This window comes from Oncorhynchus keta, chromosome 37 (assembly GCF_023373465.1).
Source record: "Oncorhynchus keta strain PuntledgeMale-10-30-2019 chromosome 37, Oket_V2, whole genome shotgun sequence".
NCBI lineage: Eukaryota > Metazoa > Chordata > Actinopteri > Salmoniformes > Salmonidae > Oncorhynchus > Oncorhynchus keta.
Window position 1 is genome coordinate 12,566,216 of NC_068457.1, and position 20,342 is coordinate 12,586,557.

At 44.5% G+C, this 20,342-nt stretch overlaps 1 protein-coding gene across 12 annotated transcripts in view; it reads left to right on the forward strand.

The window, feature by feature from the left end:
• Positions 1-369: 369 nt before the first annotated feature.
• LOC118383054 (bromodomain adjacent to zinc finger domain protein 2B-like) overlaps positions 370-20,342 on the forward strand; it is a 71,369-nt gene continuing 51,396 nt past the window's right edge. For 9 of the 12 annotated variants that reach the window (XM_052499204.1, XM_052499208.1, XM_052499211.1 and 6 more), the window contains exons 1-2: positions 370-572; positions 13,504-13,547. The gene's annotated coding sequence lies outside the window, so the exon portion shown is untranslated. Of the gene's footprint in view, positions 573-3,553; positions 3,620-13,503; positions 13,552-20,342 lie in introns of all 12 variants that reach the window. The other 3 variants (XM_052499207.1, XM_052499205.1, XM_052499206.1) reach the window with 3 other exon arrangements.

Genomic DNA, 20,342 nt, shown 5'->3' on the forward strand with positions numbered 1-20,342 from the left:
GGAACATGCACTGAAAGTCATCTTTGTCATTTGAGAAGTTTCAGTCATTCCATACATGATTTGCATTATGCAGGTCATCTATTAATAATATCAATGACGATGAACAATCAATTACATAATTACATAACAATAAGATTCCTCATCCTTGAATCAATTCAATAGACACTTTTGTTTGTCCTTGTTTTTTCCCCCCGTCACATTAGCATATGGTGTAGCCCTAATCATAGTTCAACTGTCTAAACGTAGTGTACTATTGTTTTCCTAATTGAAACAAACATTGATCTCTATTAATGTCAAATACAAGTTTTCTTTTGTGGCAGCATGTAAGCTGACGTCACATTGGTTCCTTGAAGTGGAGCTGAATAAACCTTGAGAAGAGTCTCCTTCAATCTGCTGTTAGTAACTAACACACACACTCACTCACACCGAGACTCAATTACTGCCCAATTCCTTTCTTTATCATCTGTTACCGGCCTCTTTCAAAACGAAATCGAAAAGAGACTAGAAGGCGACACGAAGTATTACTTGAAACAAAATCCCGTTGGAAATAAGTATTAGTGTCGAAACTAAAGGTAAGTGTCCTCTTATTTCAAGGTGGGGGTAAAGAAGACGGTCTGTTATATCATAGAACAAGCGATGCAGCTGGCTTGATTTGTTTCGCGAGGCGAGCTGTAGTTTCTTTGCTTACTGCGTGTGTCCCTCAATCGTCAACTGCACATTGATAGAAACTTATCAAATGGATACAATGTTATTCTAAGCAATCGGCATGTGCGCCTTTGCTGCATGGTAAAATAATAGGCTACACCAAAGTTGTTTTGTAGAGTAAACGGGAGTTTTTTTTTGTCGTTGCTCAGATCAAGCTAGTTTGTGACCTGATAGTCGGAATCGTCTTTGTGTCCTCTCTCGTGCGCTTTAATTGAACTGTTCTATTATTATTATTATTTTAAAATAAAAAACTGTTTTATTTAGTTCAGGAAAACTTTTTTTGACGATGTTTTTACCCACTGTTGTACATAAGTTGGGCAGTATTTTTTGTGCACATTTAAAGGAACGAAATGTGGGAGTCAATGAAGCTACCTTTGGTCTATTTAGCTGTCCGTTTACAGACAGGGCAAAATCCGAGCTAATAGCTCCTCAATGCGAAAATAAAATAATTAGTAAGCACAAACATAAATACTTGATTTAACTATACAACAGATTGTGTTGTGGTTTGCCAGGTAAAATTACATATCTTATTAGTCAAATCAGTTTGATGTTTTTGTCGAGTTTCAGGCTCTTTTTTTTTTTTTTTTTTTTTTTTACAACTGGCTAAAGCTGTCTTTTGTTGCTTCCTCAAACAAGAAGCAGCTGCTGCCTGGCCGAGTTGTTGAAATGTATCCCTTTGTGTATATTACAATATCCTCCATTTTTCTGCCCTTCCAAACAACAAGCTTTTTCGCCATCTTGGTTGATTTAAATTCCCCAAGCACCCCCACGCTTGAAGGAAACGTATCCATGTTTTACCTAGAGAAAGTTTAAACTAGACTATGGGAAAAGAAATGTAGACGGTGACGTCATGTGAAGTTTTAAGAGAAATGTAGGCAACGTTTAACCTGTGATTGGAAGGAGGAACAATTTTGGTGTTGCGTTTGAAGGAGAGTGGGATTCAGCTACAACGTTACAGTGACATTATGCAGTGTTGCAAGAATCGGATGCGTGTTTTTGAACACGCAGAAAACACAAACGGTGTGTTTTAATACCGTAGTGACAGGTGGAGATGCCATGCAAAACTGCCTTTTTAACCTAGATTTTTTTCTCTCTCACTTAACTTGGTTAGGTGTTTTCTACATGCACTTTTTCTAGTTTATCAATGACACTTTGATAAAGGTGTTATTTGTCACACCACTTTTAGTCAATGACACGAATAGCACACATCATGTGTTTTAATCGTTCAACCGCTGGAATTAGGCAATAGGCTAATCATAATCGATTAGAATGAATATGCTACATCAGAATGATGTTATGATACATAGCCCAGTGTATCATCATATTTTTTTGCTATTGCATTTAAACATATATATTGTTTAATGGACTAATAGCCAAGTAATCTAATTAGACATTGACCAACAGCTATGGATGTTTATACAAATGACAACTTTTAATTAGTCAAGCAAAGTATTATTAGTATTTTCCCCTTTCCCCTCTTTTCTTGTTTGCTTACTCCCCCTTTGCATTGTGGGAGTCTTTGACACTTGTTTACAAATAAAAGGCAAAGATAGTGCGCCTTGGCTTATCTACCGGTAATAACACAATGTTCACCTTAGATGACTATAGGTCTGGGCCTAATTGTCATGCCATAAGTGGTAGGCACTATTGAGCAGTGGTCCTGTAGCTCAGTTGGTAGAGCATGGCGCTTGTAACGCCAGGGTAGTGGGTTCGATCCCCGGGACCACCCATACGTAGAATGTATGCACACATGACTGTAAGTCGCTTTGGATAAAAGCGTCTGCTAAATGGCATATATTATTGAACAACATGTAGCCTAGTCGCTATCCACCGCCTCGTCATTGTAAAGCTCATTTCTGAGAAGATGGCAGAGGTGTGACAGAGACAGTAGGTAGATGATGACAGTAGGCTGAATTTCAGTTTTTTTTTATTACCGTGTTATAACATGCCATGGGTTAATTTGTGTGTTTTGCTGATGTTACGGCGGAGGAAAGATTCCAAACGTAGGCTATCTAAAGTAGCAAACCATTTAGTTTATCATCAAAGACTCTCCTGTCACACTAGAGATTATACTCTCATCATCAGTTGTTCTGGTGAGCATCCATCCGCCATATCCCTGTGGGATAGTCTTTCAAATGGATCTCAGTTGTGGTCTCACAAGCAGTTGTTGTAAAAAAAAACAACAATGATGCTTTGTGATAGGAAATCTAATCATTTCACCTCCCACCCTCTTTGTTTGGATATTTACTGCTGCTAAGCTAAAGTGCACAGGAGCAGATGTTTAGCCAAACATCCTTGCTGAGGGAGGCGCGATGCCTTTTTCCTTCTGGGAATGGCTCCTCTCCTCTCCCTGTGCTGATGCATGGACATGACAGCTGCTTGATTTCATGGAGCTGCTAAGAAGCCATTAGTGGTATCAGTGAATTGAAACGGAACAGTCTCTCCCATTTTTCCACCGCTATTACAAACGGCTATTGTTAGCTTCTTTTGTGTGTGTGTGTGTGTGTGCTGCAGCTGAACACACACAGCAGAACAGGGCAGAGGAGCACTAATATACTTGTGTTGCTGTGTGTTTCCCCATAATGCGAGTGAGAGAGAACAAATCTGTCAGGGCTTGTTTGTGATGTTGGTTTGAAATGGAAGCAAACTGTGCTTCCTCAAGCACACTCAAATCAGGGATGTCTCCATGCCTGGCCAAGAGAAGCAAAACAATGTAACTGTAGTGCTCCACCTCTCTCTCTCTCTCTCTCTCTCTCTCTCTCTCTCTCTCTCTCTCTCTCTCTCTCTCTCTCTCTCTCGCTCTCCCCCCTCTCCTCCTTGCCCCCCTCTCTACCCCCCCCACACACAGAATGTTGTTTTCTTTGCCAGGAGATAAAAAGGACTTCCGCTTGACTTGAACATTCAGGAATTAAAGGTAGGCATGTTTAAGCCCTATTTGCATGTCTACCCAACGCTGCACCAAACGGTTGCTATTGACTAAGCTGATTAGGAGAAATTAGGTTTAGGAGCCCCTGTGTCTGGGGGTGCTGAAACGGACAAAACTTGGACAGCTTTTCTACAGACAATCCCATATGCACACAAGTCTATTCTGTCTAATCCTGTACTATTGAAATTAGGGCTAATAATGTTAGAGGAACGTGCCTGCTTTGGTGTCCATCGTTTTTTTTTTGTCTTTTTGAAATGAGGTGAGGATGGTTATCCAGTCAACACTCAAACAGTTTGTCGCCACCACTCTTTGAATTGATCTGAAACGCAATGCCCACACGGCTCTCGCTGATTGCAGTGTGTACTGAATTTGATTAGCATGCTATATTCCTATACTGCACCTCCTTGTGCTAGTTTCAATGTTTCCCTTCATTGTTCGTGAGACACTGTAACAAAGCATTTATTACTGTAACCCTGGAAACGAAGGCCTACATTGTTTGTTTCTGGCATTGATTTCCTTGTTTATGTAGTTTTGTATGGCCTACACAGAGATTGATTAGCTTCTGTAAACAGATCTTATGTGTGGTAAGGGAACGAACAGTTGGGTACAGTCTATGAACTCCACTGTAGTGGTGGTGTGTTGTTCACACTTGTTTGAAGTTTTCAACTCTAAAGAGGAAGTAAGACTGTTTTGTGTTATGTGAAGTTAATCAACCAGAGCCTAATTACCTAAAGCTGGATTGCCACTGAGTCCTCCATCCCCGTGTTTACTTCAAGCTCTCTCACACACACGACTTCTCCGAAGTCAAGTACTAACTAGACAGAGTCTTTTATAAAGATGTGTGGTGAAATTGATGGCCCTGTAGCGATGCAGGAATTGGCTTAAAATCCAAATGGTTTAATTAGGCTAATGCTGTTTATTATTGTTGGCTATTAAACCTTTGTTATTGTGCATGCTAACTGTCATGTCTGAAAATGTTACTTGCAGCATCTGTAGTCTATACTCATTAGCACAACTGTTGACAGAGGCCTATACGTTAACGCCAGCAGTTGGTAGGGCAGGTTTGTTAGTGCTCGTATGACCTACTTCACCTTCACTTTGCTATTCTAGTCACACTGTACATTAAGTTGAGATATAGTATCGACATAACGTTTTTACATAGGCTAGCCTACGTTATTAGCCCACACATCCATTTTTACAAACATGGTGGTAGTATGCAAGATGAATGTCGGCAATATGCAAGAACATACCGTGGGCATCTATGGTGGCCTGGTTCAGTTTGTGACATGAACTGAAAGTAACTGTGTCAAGGGGGAGCATTACTGGTACAAGCAGATGTCAGTTTTACAGCAGTCTGGCTTGTTTAACACGTACAAATAATCTCTGTGTTGTTGTTGCTTTCGTAGACACCAAAAATAGCAGCATAAATGCCTTTTGTACAACCAGGTCACGCCAAGTTCACTTTGTTTCTGAAATACCAAAGACACGGAGGCCATGTTTGGGAGAAAGGGAGGCGATTAGCTGCTTTGGTCTTTTTGTTGTCCGTCCCCTGGGCTTCTTCCTATTTATCATTCAATGTGAGAACTTCTTTGATGAAACTCAAGGTTATTTTTTCCATGGTCTGTCTGTCAGGATGCTTGTTGTTCCACTGGCAAGGTGAAGAGGTTGATTTCTCCCTCAAGTAACGCCTCATTTTCAAAGTCCTTGAGCTCTGCAGAAAGTCTATAAAGGAGTAGGCTAGCCTGTCTGTCGATTCATTCTTCCTTCTTTGTACTGTATCATAAAACCTGCCCGTTTTCTCAAAACAGTCACAAAGGGAAAAACCAGGCCTATTGACTTGATTTGTGAGGGTGTTTGAGGCAGAGACAAAAACCTGTCTTTAATTTCAGCTGTAGGCTATTGCTTACAGTAGCCAAGTAGTAGGCCTTACAGTTTCCTTCCTTCTGTCTCGAATGAGCACACTTCAATCTAAGATGCTGATTGCCTGATGAGATCTAAGAGCGTTGGTTAAGCTAACTGATGTAGGAAACTGAGCCAAGTATAGGCTACAGAAGACTATCCTTTTCCCCCAAAACAACATGGTTCCATTCATAGCCTAGTAGTAGTCTAGCTAGGCCTACTGCTTAACGCCAGCCCCTCTGTCTTGTCTGTAGCCATGTTAAACGTGTATGACATGATACCCTATGACACAAGAGTCGGACAAACCACAGCTCTGCTTAACATGAGTCCTTCAGAGTGGGTCCAAGGATGATGCTTTCGAATGACATCATCTGAAGGAGTGTATATCCTAAGCTATGCGTAAGGAGCAATCCACTAGAGTCGACACCATTAGGGCTTTTTTTTAGTGGTCTTCTCCTGCGAGCCATCCATTTCTTTTTGCCCCCGGGGAGATTGTCATATTGCCTGTGCGTGCCATGGCTGGAATGCTTCAGTGATTGAGTCCCTGCCGACTGTGATAATGGGGACGCTGTTGGAAATACCAATCGTAGTATAGCCTAGCCTAGGCCTGTTTGGTTGGCTTATCACCTTTTTACATTCTCTACTAAAATAGTGTGCAGCCTGCATGCTCTATTCACATATCTGCAGTATCTCTCACATGCTGGGAATTCTGAAGTGTTGTTGGCATTGCGGATAGAAATATCTTTGGATGTGGGAATGGGAATTGTGTAAGGTTTCGTATTGTGGTGGTGCCGGGGACGGTCAATGTTGTTCATCATACTAGGACAGCTGGCTGCAGGATTGAGGAGTATGGAGTAGCCCCTGGGTGGCTGTTAAAAGGAAACAGGCACACACACACAGGCACACACACACTCTGAGGTTGCGCTTCAACAATCAACCTTTTATTTATTGATCGTCCAGCATTTAAAATCTGGTCATTGCTGCCACAAAGGCTTTTCATTTTAGCTGTGCTGGCAGACTGCTGCAACCTAGCCAGAATTTTAAATATTACATTTTAACTGAGCGCCATAAGAACTGACAAGGATGTAGAGGAATGGGTGTTGGTCAGCAGTAACCATACAGTGGAAGGTCTTCTTTGTAAACAGTCCTGCTTGCATTTGGATGAGTAGGGCAGGAGTAAAGAGACCTTAGGCCTATGCTACATCCATGCAGCAGACAGATGCATGTGTCAGTTGTATTGTACTAGAGCTGATTCACAGATGCTAGGACTAAACTTCAGGGGCGTACTTAGTGATTTGGAGGCCCCAGGCAGGGGCCAGTCTTCGCACGTTCATCCAAATAATTCCAGCGTCCGAACAGTGCGCTGTCACCTTTCCTTCGATTCACAAGTGGATGAAACTATTTCACTGGAGAAAGCATCCGAGCGAGTGAAACAGCGCCCCTCTGTCTAACTATATGTAACCCATGTATCAGATGCTGTCTGGCCAAAAAGACTATGACATGCAATACTCTTTTTGGCCAGACAGCATTGGATACATGGGCCATACATGCATGTCCTCTGCCTTGACGACGATGGCAGTATTATCAACAGCGCCTGTCTTTTTACTAAAGATATATGTATTGTATCTCCCTAGAGCCCTCAAACTCAACACTGGATCTCAAAGCCAGTTCCACTGCTTTTTTTTCATTGTACCCCTCTAATCAGGGACCGATTTAGCCCTGGGACATCAGGTGTGTGCAATTAATTGTCTGGTAGAACAGAAAACCAGCAGGCTCCGGATCTAGCAGGGTAAGAGTTGAATACCCAGGGCCGGGGCCTGGTTTTCTACTAAGCTAACATATGGAATTGTTTTAAGATGGTCATACCATTTGATTTGGAATTTTAGGACCCTGTCTGGGGTGCGTATTGGCGGCAGAGAAGTCAGACGCAGGAGAGCAAAACTGTGTTTACAACTGTGTTTAATTATCAATACCCACCGGATACAGAACAATAAAATACATGGGTACATAACACAACGCACACCAGAACATAATGTGCACAAACACTGACAACAAACAATTACGGACAAGGACATGGAGGGCAACAGAGGGTTAAATACACAACATGTAATTGATGGAATTGGAACCAGGTGTGATGGAAGACGAGACAAAACCAATCGTGTTCGTGAGAGTCTTTCTATATTAGTGTGTAGCCCAAAACGTTCGAACGCTACAGATATTTTCATCAGAATACAGATTTTTTGGATGTCTCATTGTCTGACAAACACCGCCGTAGCTCCGCCACCTTCCACCGCAGATGTGGAAGGCCGACATTGGGGGATGCGGTGGATTGGGACAGAGCCCATGCAAAAAAACAGATATCCCTAGCTTAAAGAGGTTTATTTTTATTATGCCCAGCTCACGAGGCCCCTTAATGATGATGATGATGATGATGATGTGACGCCTGAAGCAATTGCCTCTTCTGCCGTAATGGCAAGTCCGCCAGTGCTAACCTTTCTATATTGTCTTCTACTCATCTAGTAAAATGTAGCCTACAATATAGATTAGGCCTTTGCAGGTTATGGTGATTTCAGCTTGACTCAGCCTACCTAGTAACAGAGCTGCGGCCTAAACATTCTCCTGATTGGATGAGTCATTACTTTGACCCGGAGCTAACTGGCTGTTTTTAGAACTAGAGGTCAGAACAGGGACTTCACCTCGGGAAGAGGGGGATTCAAGTAATCCACACTAGCGTGACTAGCACAGACGCACCGTGGAGTTATTCCTGGGAATGGACGGATTCTATCTGTTCATTTGATGTTCTACAGTCTCTTCTCCATCCGGATTCGTCCGTCTTTTCCCGTACGTGTGTGCTGTGCAATAACTAAAAGACACTTAGCCTACAAGCAGGAAAAAGCAGGGAACCACATGTAACAAGTCATTCATTAAAGGCCCATGAGAAGGAAATGGAAAGTTGAAAATGTGCCACCATTTTCTCTCAGACCTCATTCTCTTCCACAGATAGCCTAGACACATGCTGTGGTGATCTCTCCTCGAGTCTCAATTTGGCGGGAGTTAAAACAGAGAAACAGAGAAACCGTCGCTCCTCTCCTCCGTCTGCCCCAGAGTGGCTGTTCTTATTCCTGGCCGCCATGAAAGGCTAGCTGCCTGCCTTGTGGCATTGTCCCTTTCTCTAAACGATGACACTGAGAGACAGCTGTAACGCGAGACGCCTCTACCCAAGCAGGCGCTCGGAGAGCGGACGGGGAGACGCCTTTATCTCAGGCTGGGGGGCACTGACCTCTACTAGCTCACAGGGCAGCATGGGAGCAGTGTCTGGAGTTAGTATCCACCCTCTACTAACTGAAACTCTTAGACTACATAATAACATCCATGGATTGAGTTGCAGGGTAGCCGGCCTTGTGGGCCTTGGTAGGATTGGTGTTTTGTGGTTGTTGTGTTGTGGTTTGAACTAGTGTGTGTCTGTGTGGCAAGGTTGTATTTGTGTGTGCGGGTATACTTGTGTGCTTGTGTGTGTGTGAGTGTCTTATGTTTGTTCAAAGATGGAAACATCCACACATCCCCCTGGCCTGCAGGCTACGGAGGCTAAATCCTCTGTGAGAGCTCCCGCGTGTAATCCAAATATTTAGAGCTAATTTAAGCATGGACCAGAAGCGGAAACAACATCTCTCTCTCTGTGTGTGTGCGTGTGCGTGTGTGTGTAATCTCAACACTGGGGGGAAATGAAAGCACTCAATCATTCACCTGTCAGAGCTCTTCACTCCCTCCAAACATACACACATGCACGCGCGCACACACACACATCTCCCTCAGGGTTTGACAGGATTGGGCTTTTATTGACTCACTGATTGAGACAGGCGATTCATTTAATGGAAACTTTAACCACCGAAACACAGTAATACTGGAATCAAGACAGATGGACATCTCTCATCTTTCTCCCTGTGCTTTATATTAGGTTGAACGTTAGCTTGTAGATGAACTTTGGTGATAATCTTGTATTTTAAACTATAGCTTGTATGGAATTCCATGTTGAGGCTGAGCTAGGCTAACAGGGGGAGTACAGAGAGAGGATTATTGCAGGGTATGAATGGTTGGTCGTTTGTTGATCGACCCAGAGCCGGTCGAGGCGGAAGAGAGAGAGAGGGCGGTGGGTGGGAGAGGCGTGACAGCTGCGTTGGCGGCTGCTGTGAGTGACCTTCACGCGTCATCTTGGTAGATTGTCAAGGCTGTTGGGATGACACTGAGCCATGGAGCTCTGCTCTGACGGAGCGGCTGCGTCCTCTCATTCACTCACTCAGACAGACAGTGGTGCACTCTGGGTACAAGTTGTCCATAGGCACTTCTTTCTCTGAATCATAACTGTAACCATTAAAGGGGGGTGCCAAGCTCACCTCAGATCAGTGTCTACTCTAGAGGCCACTTCATGCTACTGCTCATGGTTAATTTGTGTAGCCAAGTATCAATTGTATAGCCTGAATGAATGAAGTCCCACAGTAGTGAACGTGGGCTGCGTTCAGTCTGATGACCCACAGTTACATCAGCGTGTCTTAAAGGCTCAGTGCAGTCAACATTTTGATTTCCTGTGTTTTATATATATTTCTACACTATGAGGTTGGAATAATACTGTGAAATTGTGAAAATGATCATAATGCTGTTTAAAAATACATTTCAGCCTGTTTTGGTGCGATGGAGTTTTGGCCTTCCATGGTGACATCACCATACGGTAAATGAGTTATTAGACCAATAAGAAAGAGAGTTCCAAGCCTTTCTGAGCTCCCGAGTGGTGCAGTGGTCTAAGACACTGCATCTCAATGCAAGAGGCGTTACCACAGTCCCTGGTTCGGATCCAGGCTGTATCACATCCGGCTGTGATTGGGAGTCCCATATGGCGGCGCACAATTGGCCCAGTGTTGCCAGGGTAAGCTGTCATTGTCGCCTAGTTAAATAAAGATAAAAAACATGTATTTTTTTTCAGTTTTACACTTCCCACTCAGACCACTCCCAGGGAGTCCTAGCAAAATGCTTCCTTGGGAAAATGCCCTTTGCTAAGAAGCTATTTTTATATATATATTTTTTTTAACCATTTTCATTGAAAACAATCACAGTAAGTTACTTAATTGTTACCCAGAAATGATTTGATGTTGAGATAAAAACAGTTGCATTGGACCTTTAAGCTGAGGCCAGAGGCAGGTCCGTCCAATTAGCCGGTGAATGATAGCCCCATAGGCTAAGTGGAGGGAGACGGAGAGAGGCTCCCCTCAGATTCATCATGATGCTACTGTAGGAATTGGCTCCCAGCCATATTGGGAGTAGCAGTAACAGGGCTGAATCATAAATGGCACACATGTACAGTACCATCACGCTCACGCTCACACATACAGTACCATCACGCTCACACATACAGTACCATCACGCTCACACATACAGTACCATCACGCTCACGCTCACACATACAGTACCATCACGCTCACGCTCACACATACAGTACCATCACGCTCACACATACAGTACCATCACGCTCACACATACAGTACCATCACGCTCACACATACAGTACCATCACGTTCACACATACAGTACCATCACGCTCACACATATGCTCACACATACGCCCATGCGCTAATGCACACACACACACACACACACACACACACACACACACACACACACACACACACACACACACACACACACACACACACACACACACACACACACACACACACACACACACACACTGTTTGTGTTACACAATGACAATCCCTCGAGGGTGTCCTCTCTCTTAAATCCCACAAATGGATTGTGTTTTGTTCGTTGCTTTTCAGCCAGTTCTTGTGCTTTACATTGTGGGGGATAACCCACTCCCCAGGAATGGGACTTGCTCCATCAGGTCTACGAAGAAGGCATTTAATGGAATAGAACACACAGAGAGGCTCTTCTGAATAAGCTGAGAGAGAGGATCTGAATTGCACTTAGGCAAACGTTTCTGCACACAGATTCTTCTCCCTCCCCTCTTCCTCATCTCTCCCCAGAACAGACACTCACCTCTCGCCACAGATTCCATTTTGTCAGCTTTCAGCTCCAGATCATGTAACGATAAAAGATACTGCCCCGCAGTTAAACAGTGCCAGTAAATCACACGCAAAAGAAAGCTGGGAGAAGCAGTATTTTTAAGCAGAAAGAGAGAAGGGGGAGAGAGCGAGAGGGTCTCTTTGTGTTCTGTGTACTGACTTTGTGTGATGAAGAGATGAATCACTGCTATTTAGGGATCGGTTTCCTGCAACTGATTGTGTGACGACTCAGTGGTGGATAGATTGTCCAGACTTGCCTGTTTTGTTCCGGAGGTTTCAGAAAAATGTCTGCGGCCAGTTCACAGTCAGTGCCCTCCGCTTTCATCCCTCCCTCCCCTCCCTGGCCTGCGATATCACAGATGAGCCGAGAGCAAAAGGAGACAAGCACCTTTTTAGCGTGTCTGTCATTGAATGGCACTTCATGACGGCCTCGCTAAGGTTTCTCCTCACTAAAGTTAAAGTCTACATTACTAGATTTATCGTGACGGTTCCCTCCGCCAAAGGCACTATTCAATTCCAGGCCTCCGGGGCCACGTCACAGCTGTTGCCCTGGAGGCCTGGAATTGAAAAGCCTTGTTCTTCGTGGACCTGTTGTTTTGTGCCTGCGGGGTTACAGAATGTTTAGGCCTAGTCAGATGCTGCTGGCTACCGTTGTGTTGCTTATGACTGTGTTTGAGTAGAGCGTACGTAAGGCTCTAAAGTGTTCTAGGCCCATTGTCTTAGCAAATAGCTAGCATAGCCGTAGTCAGGTCAGTGTGTATTTCAAATAACCAGGCAGGCGAAAACGGGGTGAGGTATATAGCTTCACATCTCGCCACTCTCATTACAGCACTCTTTGGCTGGGGGAATCATTTCAGCGTCGCGCCCTCTCTGAGGGAACATCCTTTAATCATGGCTCTAATAGGCCTTTATGAAGACGCACAGATGAATTCCCTCACTCGGCCCGGTGCGGTGTGTTATCACCACGGAGATGTGTAATCAAGGTGCTGTGTGTGTGTGTGTGTGTGTGTCTGTGTGTGTGTGAGAGAACAGACAACTAGATCAGGCCTGTGGATGACGAGGAGGAGTCATTATCGCTAGATCACGTCGTTATTATAGACGGACACCGTCACTCTAGTTAATACCGTTTATTTCCTGTGGAGATTTCAGCCGTAACGTGTGTGTTTCTGTGCCCCTGTGTCTGTCTGTGTGCTGTAGAGTTTTACCCAGTGTCAGGGTGAATGTGTGTACCAGAGTGACCATGACACCACTAGCGGTGCTGCGGTGAGAGAGACAGTGCCACGGCCGTGACACACAGGCAAGACGGTCACCATGTCCTTTCAGATACACAGGCTGAGAAAGTTCCCTCGCTGCCTCTCCCCTTCTCTGTGCTCCAGGAAGACGGATAGATCCGAGACAGTGTAGCTCCGAGGGGCGTGAGAACACTGGGAAGGGCTGGTTCTCTCTCTTAGCAAGAACTGTCTTGTGTTTTTAGGAAAATATCCTCCTCCCTCACAACAAAAGCCATAATGTCTGGCTTTCATTCTAACAGGTTGAGCAGGAAAAATGTATGAGTGTGTGTTGTGTGGCGTGTTTGTGTTCGCAGGCCTGCTGTGCCTGCGACAAGAGAGAGAGTGTGTGCGTGTGTGTGTTAGATCTGCTCTGCTTACGCTCAGTGCCAGATCCTAGCTGTGTCTCAAAATGCCATGTCCTTTTGTTTTGTTTGATCTGTCAGTTGACCACAGCAGCGCACAGAGCTTTGATATCGATGTATGTTGGAAATGAATGAGGTATTCACCCATCAGGGCCCAAACTGGTCGTCATTAGCGTTTAGATTGTATTTTCCAATGAACGGTGTCATACAGAAGACATATTCATGTATAAATGGATTAACCTGGCTGTTGTCCTCTTTTTCTCTCTCAGGTGTTAGAGCAGTGATGTCACAGAGCTGAAGACATTTCCTGTCAGTGAGTACGGACTCTTTTCTCTGTTATCTTTCTATCATCTCTGAACGACTGTCAACAACATAGCTTTTTGTTGTTGTTGGGCCCTGTGTGACATTCCCTAATACTTCTAGTTGTTATGCGGGGAGCTTTTGAATGATTTTATTTTGCTCAACTTGTCATCAACAAAATGTGTTTTGGCGTAGAGAGTTCGCAGACTCCTTCGATTCCAGGCTTAATTAGATTTCATTCTTTCGACACAAGAGGATTTTCTCCCCCAATTAAATTTAACAAGGGCTTCTTGAAAAAGCAGTTGTTCTGATTACATTACAAATTCAGAGTTTCATTCAGTGAATCGTGCAATTAATTACATTTCTCTCCATTTTGATCAGCACATTTTAGGGGGCGAGTGAAACACGCAAATGAACCATCATCAGTGTTTGTGATCTGTTGCAGTAACATTGAATCTAAACAGTTATTACAGTGTCTGTTGATGTAGTCTAACATTGCATTTAAATTGTTAGGCCTATCAGTTGGAGTCAAACTGAATCATGTTCCTCAACAATACAGTGGATTAAATTGGTTGGCTGGTTAGTCGTTTCTCACCCTCTCCTCTGTGGCTCATCTGTTTGGCTCAGCTTATCTTTATCTCTCTTTCTCTCTCTCTCTTTCTCTCTCTCTTTCTCTCTCTCTAACTCTCTCTCTCTCTCTCTCTCTCTCTCTCTCTCTCTCTCTCTCTCTCTTTCTCTCTCTCTAACTCTCTCTCTCTCTCTCTCTGTCTCTCTCTCTCTCTAACTCTCTCTCTCTCTCTCTCTAACTCTCTCTCTAACTCTCTCTCTCTCTCTCTCTCTGTCTCTCTCTCTCTCTTTCTCTCTCTCTAACTCTCTCTCTAACTCTCTCTCTCTCTCTCTCTCTCTCTCTCTCTCTCTCTCTCTCTCTCTCTGTGTCTCTCTGTGTCTCTCTGTGTGTGTGTGTGTGTTACCACTGGCTCTACTCCCTCAAGGTTTCACCAAGCAGACAAAGGTGACGGTTTTATCCCACAGACAATGACTTGCACTTTTCTCCCTTTCTCACTTTATGGCTTTGTGCTGATGAGTGTGTCACCAGATCTAATCTCACACTTTATAAATCAGCGTTTATCTCTTATGCAGCTCAGCTGGGTAAGCGTACCGTTGAGAGTTAGGTGTGTTTATGTATCTTGAGGTAGGCTTATTCAGCAGATAGAAAATATCGAAGTGGAACGGTTCTCCCCCTAAATGTGCTTTTCAAGGTGATGTTTGCTTGACGTACAAAACACCTGATTTGAGAATCTTCTGCACCACAAATTGTAAGTTACACATTTTGGACCGGCGCTGGGCCTTCACCTGCTACATACCATGTAACCTATTATTGATAGCTGTCTGCTATCAGTCATGATATTGACGGCTCCGTTTGAAATTGATTTCCTGGAAATGCCGGGCTGGAGAACGGGTGGAAGGCAAACCCCTCTGGTGGCTGTGCTGATTTTCTCGCTGTTGAACACTGCAGTGAAATGTCCACTTGTCAGTCTCTGGTGATCATACAGTATTTCTGTCTGTTTATTCTTCCATTAGTCCATAGAAAACAGGCAGAACCTTGGCAAACATGAACGTCATCCAAACGGCCACAGTACAGAGCAGTTATCCACCATTAGTTCCTTGTGAGAGTAAGGTCGGAAACAGGAGAGTGGTGCTTAAATACCCAGAGGGAATTACAAATGTTGAATCAAATAGAGGAGAGACGGAGAAGAGAGAGAGAGTTGTATTGTATTGTTTAGAGAGTTTACAAAAGTCGTAGCGGACAAAGGGGTGGCAAAGGTCACAATGTGTGTGATTGTGTGTTTACAAGCCTGTGAGTGGCGGTCGGTGCCGTTTAAGATGATGGAGGATGCTACATTTTTTTTATGAACGTGGACTTATTTCTATTAAAGCATATTGGATGACTGTCATTCATATTCCATTCACCCAGCTCAATGTAACTTCGATAGGTTTAGGCTACACCATGATACTAAAATGTTCCCTATACCCATCATGAGGTTGCTAAAACCTAGCCTATGAATGAAAGTTTACAGCGTAGGTGCTCACCTTGAGTACTCAAGGTGACAGACAGTGACACATTTAATACTGCCTTTAGCACTCTTGCCTGCGTCAAGCTGATCTAGAGTGTAATCATTAGTCCAACAGTTGCAAATGAGAGTTGTAGCGTTAGAAAACTCACTACAATCATGCAGTACAGTGTACAGTCAGCAGCAAGCAGTTTAGCAGTTACATTGGTGGGCCCCGGGTGGAAATAAATTAATACAACCAAAAGCTTACTTTGACTTGGAAGAGTTCCAGTGTTGAATAGCCATAGCCAGCTAGCTGTTTGTGCCGGGTGTTTGAGTAGGCTAAACTAGCTAGCTGCATTCGATGCTAGCTAAGTAAGTGAAAGTGGAAATAAATATAGCTAGCTTTCCCTCTCTTGCTTCTCCTTCATTTTGGAAATTAATTTATTCAAAACTGTTCAACTATTGTCTTTCTCTCTCTTTGAGTCAACTAGTCACCACATATTATGCACTGCAGTACAGGCTAGCTGTAGCTTATGCTTTCAGTACTAGATTCATTCTCTGATCCTTTGATTGGGTGGACAATATGTCAGTTCATGCTGCAAGAGCTCTGATAGGTTGGAGGACGTCCTCCGTAAGTTGTCATAATTACTGTGTAAGCCTATGGAAGGGGTGAGAACCATGAGCCTCCTATGTTTTGTATTGAAGTCAATGCACCCAGAGGAGGACGGATGCTAGCTATCCTCCAGCTACACCATGGTGCTGCCCTACAGAGTGCTGTTGAGGCTAATGTAGACAGTGTGTTTTAATCAATTATTTGGTGATCTGAATATATTTACTATAGTTTTATCTAAAAAGGATAACTTGTTTAATGTTTCACATTTTTTTATGAAATTCACTGAGGAGGATGATCTTCCCCTTCCTCCTCATAGGAGCCTCCACTGAAGCCTGTGTATGTGCACACATGTATGTGAGGGTGTGAAAAGGACAAATTTTAAGAATAGATAGTTTTTCCTTGTTATGTGTTTGGCATTCTCTCTATGTTTTGCCACCAGCAGAGGCTAGCCCATAATCCTGAGAGAGAGGTACTGAGAAGTGTGTTTCTGTTTGTTTTTATGTGTGTGTGCGTGCACGCAGTGTGTGTGTGTGCGGTGTTTGTGCAGTGTGTGCGGTGTGTGTGGTGTGTGCAGTGTGTGTGTGTGTGTGTGTGTGTGTGTGTGTGTGTGTGTGAGAGAGAGACACACAGAGAGAAAGGTGAGAAGTCAGCCTTAATAACTAGCTGATGTTCCAGAACACACTTCCCTCCTTTCCTTCCCTTAGATGTACAGTGTGTTCTCAGTCAGTATAGCCAGTGGCCTGACAAATTGCTGGGAGTATGGTAGAAGATGGAAGCACTAAATACTAGAGCTCAATAGTACTGGGCTGAAAGGAAGGAGGGAGGGAGGGAGAGAGAGAGAGAGAGAGGAGGGGGAGAGAGAGAGAGAGGTTGGAGAGAGAGATGATTTATGCTATGAAAAATGTCAGATGATTTTAGTCAATTTGTGTGGTTGTATTTTGTCTTTTAAGTTAGTTGGGTTTGGTTATACTTGATGCAATATTATACTGTCTACAATAACTAATAAGAGCTAACAATAAGAGCTCTGGCAGTCGTCTTGCCTTCAGCCTGTATGTTTAGTGATTACATCAACAACATGTGAAGCAGCACTTTAGACCGTGGCAGCAATTCAGCTTTATTCAGCTTTCCCAGGAAGACACCCTGTTGTTAGAGCTGCCGCTTCACTCTTTAGTGTGTGTGTGTGTGAGAGAGAGAGAGAGAGAGAGAGAGAGAGAGAGAGAGAGAGAGAGAGAGAGAGAGAGAGAGAGAGAGAGAGAGAGAGAGAGAGAGAGAGAGAGAGAGAGAGAGAGAGAGAGAGAGAGAGAGAGAGAGAGAGAGAGAGAGAGAGAGAGAGAGAGAGAGAGAAGTGTATCTGTACTTAGGCCAAGGTGCTGCATCGAGGAGCATTAATGCCTACACAGCCCCATCTGCTTTATCCAGCTTGAAATGCAATGCCTTTTAATGACAAATACGAATCACAGGGAGGTGTCGAGGGAGGAGGGAGGGCGAGAAGGAGAGAGAAAAACATCCCGAAGGTCAGGAGCAGCGGGCGGCCGTAAGCGAGAGACACGTGAGGCTGAGATTGTCTTGCGTCAGCCCCACAGTACTCTGTGTGTGTGTGTGTGTCGGTGTGTTTGTCTCATCTCCTGTTGGGCCAGCATTTCCATTCCACTCCCACTGTGTACAGCAGGGCAGCTAGGCAGCATTTCCCTGCTAAAGCAGGATTGTGTGGACCGAGTGTTACGACACTCTACTGCAGGGATCATCAACTAGATTCAGCCGCAAGCCGTTTTTTTCCCCCTTGAGCAGGGGGGTCGGAACATAATTACAAATCATTTGTAGACCGCAAATTGAATCCCTACCGTATATAATATAACACTAAAACATAATCATTTCAAACCTTGCTTATATTTGTATACGATCACGTCTCTCTATTATGCGTGTGAATACTTGGGAACAGGTTTCCAAAATTAAAATCACCTGGATTTCTGTTTCTACAGTCTTTTATTTCCAGCAATGAAAATTGAAATTAGAATAAAAAATTAAAAAATTCTCAGAAAGCTTGGGGGGCCAAATAAAACCACCCGCAGGCCAAATTCGGCCCGCGGCCGCCTGTTAGGGAACCCTGCTGTACTATGTTATCCATGCCTGTGGTCGACTAGCAAAAGACAGTTAAACCAGGGAAATACCAAGGCTGTGCCACTACTTCACTTCCTCTTTTTAAACCATAAGGGCAGAGTTGGCACGCGCACATGCATGAGTGTTTCTGTGTCTGTGTGCGTGCGTCTGTGTGTGTGTGTGTGTCATGTTGATAGAGGGTTAGGGATAGCACGGCTGCTAACAATGAGCGCATTAGTGAGTTGAATTGAAACCGTGTTGTAGGAGAAGCACTCACACTGTGAGGCCTATATATTTTGTTACGAGCCTTTTGTCACAGCAAAGGGGAAATGGAGTGCATTTACTTCAGCCTGATGGAGAGTGGATCTAAAACACTATCTGCTATCGACTAGCAGCCTAAAGCATTCTGACACAGCCAGGGGTTCACAGATCCACTGATGTGCTACTGTCTGCTAGAACCGCCATCTCTGAGTTTTTCTTAGGAGTTTTCATATCTGTTACGGGAGCTTTTAGAAGTGTGCTAAGTTAAATACAGTAATTGCACTCACTACACACACCATACAACCCCCCATCCAACACACACACGCCATACACCCCCTCCCATCTAACACGCACTCAACACCATACACCCCCCCCCATCCAACACACATTCACACACACTAGTAGCAGTAATAGGTACTGCCACATCCTCTATATCTTGTGTCTCACTAAATAAGAATTAATCCCTGGTACTAATTCCCCTTCCCAAACTGCCCCCATCAGTCACGTCCCAGTGAAGGGCAAGTACACAGCACCATGCTGTTCTTTTAAAGGCCCGGGTCCCCAAAACGCCATGAATCAGGGCTTTCACACCGGGACAGCGACCGGGAGGGAGCTCTAATCTGCTGAGTGACTGGCTGCCAGTAGAGCCACTCAGCCCATCCAGATTGAGATGGACTATTTTGAATGGAGGGCCTAGACAAACAGGGCTAGAAGCTGAAGGCTTTAGGGGTTTTGGATTTTTTACTGTAGCACTCAGGGGTGCAGCCGGGGTCACCAGGGGTGTGTGTACGTGTGCATTTGTGTGGAGATGGCGAGGTTGGGTTTACGAGGCTGTGTGTGTGTGAGGATGTCGGGCAGGCCCCTCCCTGGAGGATTAACCCAGAAGGGGATCAGCTAGGGGCTAGAGGGGTAAAGAGATGTCCTTCAGAAACACCTCTAAATGGATCCCCCTGTATACCGTTAACCCCATGCAGGCCTCTGGCAGCGCATTACAGGAGGGGTGGTGCTGTCTAAAACCACTCTGGTTTATTAGTCTCTGCTGGTTACACATGGCTGAAGGAATGGCCTACCCAGATTCTACCTGCTACCCTCACTCTCGTGCTCTTTCTTTCTTTCTTTCTTTCTTTCTTTCTTTCTTTCTTTCTTTCTTTCTTTCTTTCTTTCTTTCTTTCTTTCTTATGCAGGTGTTATTATGTTGTGGAGGGGGGGGGGGGTGATCCTGTTGGGGGTCCATGCTGAGGGAATTGGAGTTGTATGGAGTCCCTGCAGGGGCCAGAAAAGCCCACTTGCGGTGCCAGGAGCCCCGAAGCCAATGTCTCCCAGGGAGAGATCATTACTGTATTTGTGTAGTCACTCTCCTCACTGAGAGAGATATAGTCACACAGAGAACGCTGGTGAAACTGTGAGGAGCCTGCCTGAGCCTCAGGGAAGTCATTACGGCTCCATCTCAGCTGGGAGAGGGAGAGGAGGCTCCCCCCAGCTGCTCTGGGGCATTGCACATAAATAAGGAAGTAAAGAAAGGAATGGAATCGATAATGAGACTGAATCAGGCTGTTTTGCCTAGTGAGTGAAAGGTTAGGCAGGGCTTGTGTGTGTGTGTGTGTGTGTGTGTGTGTGTGTGTGTGTGTGTGTGTGTGTGTGTGTGTGTGTGTGTGTGTGTATATGTGTGTGTGTGGAGAGGCCCAGAGGTTTGCTGCTCAGCTCAGATGTCTGGTCTGGTGTGCAGATGGCCAGGCAGGGACCCACTGAATGGGCCTCGTGTTTCATTTGGTAGTTAGAGCCC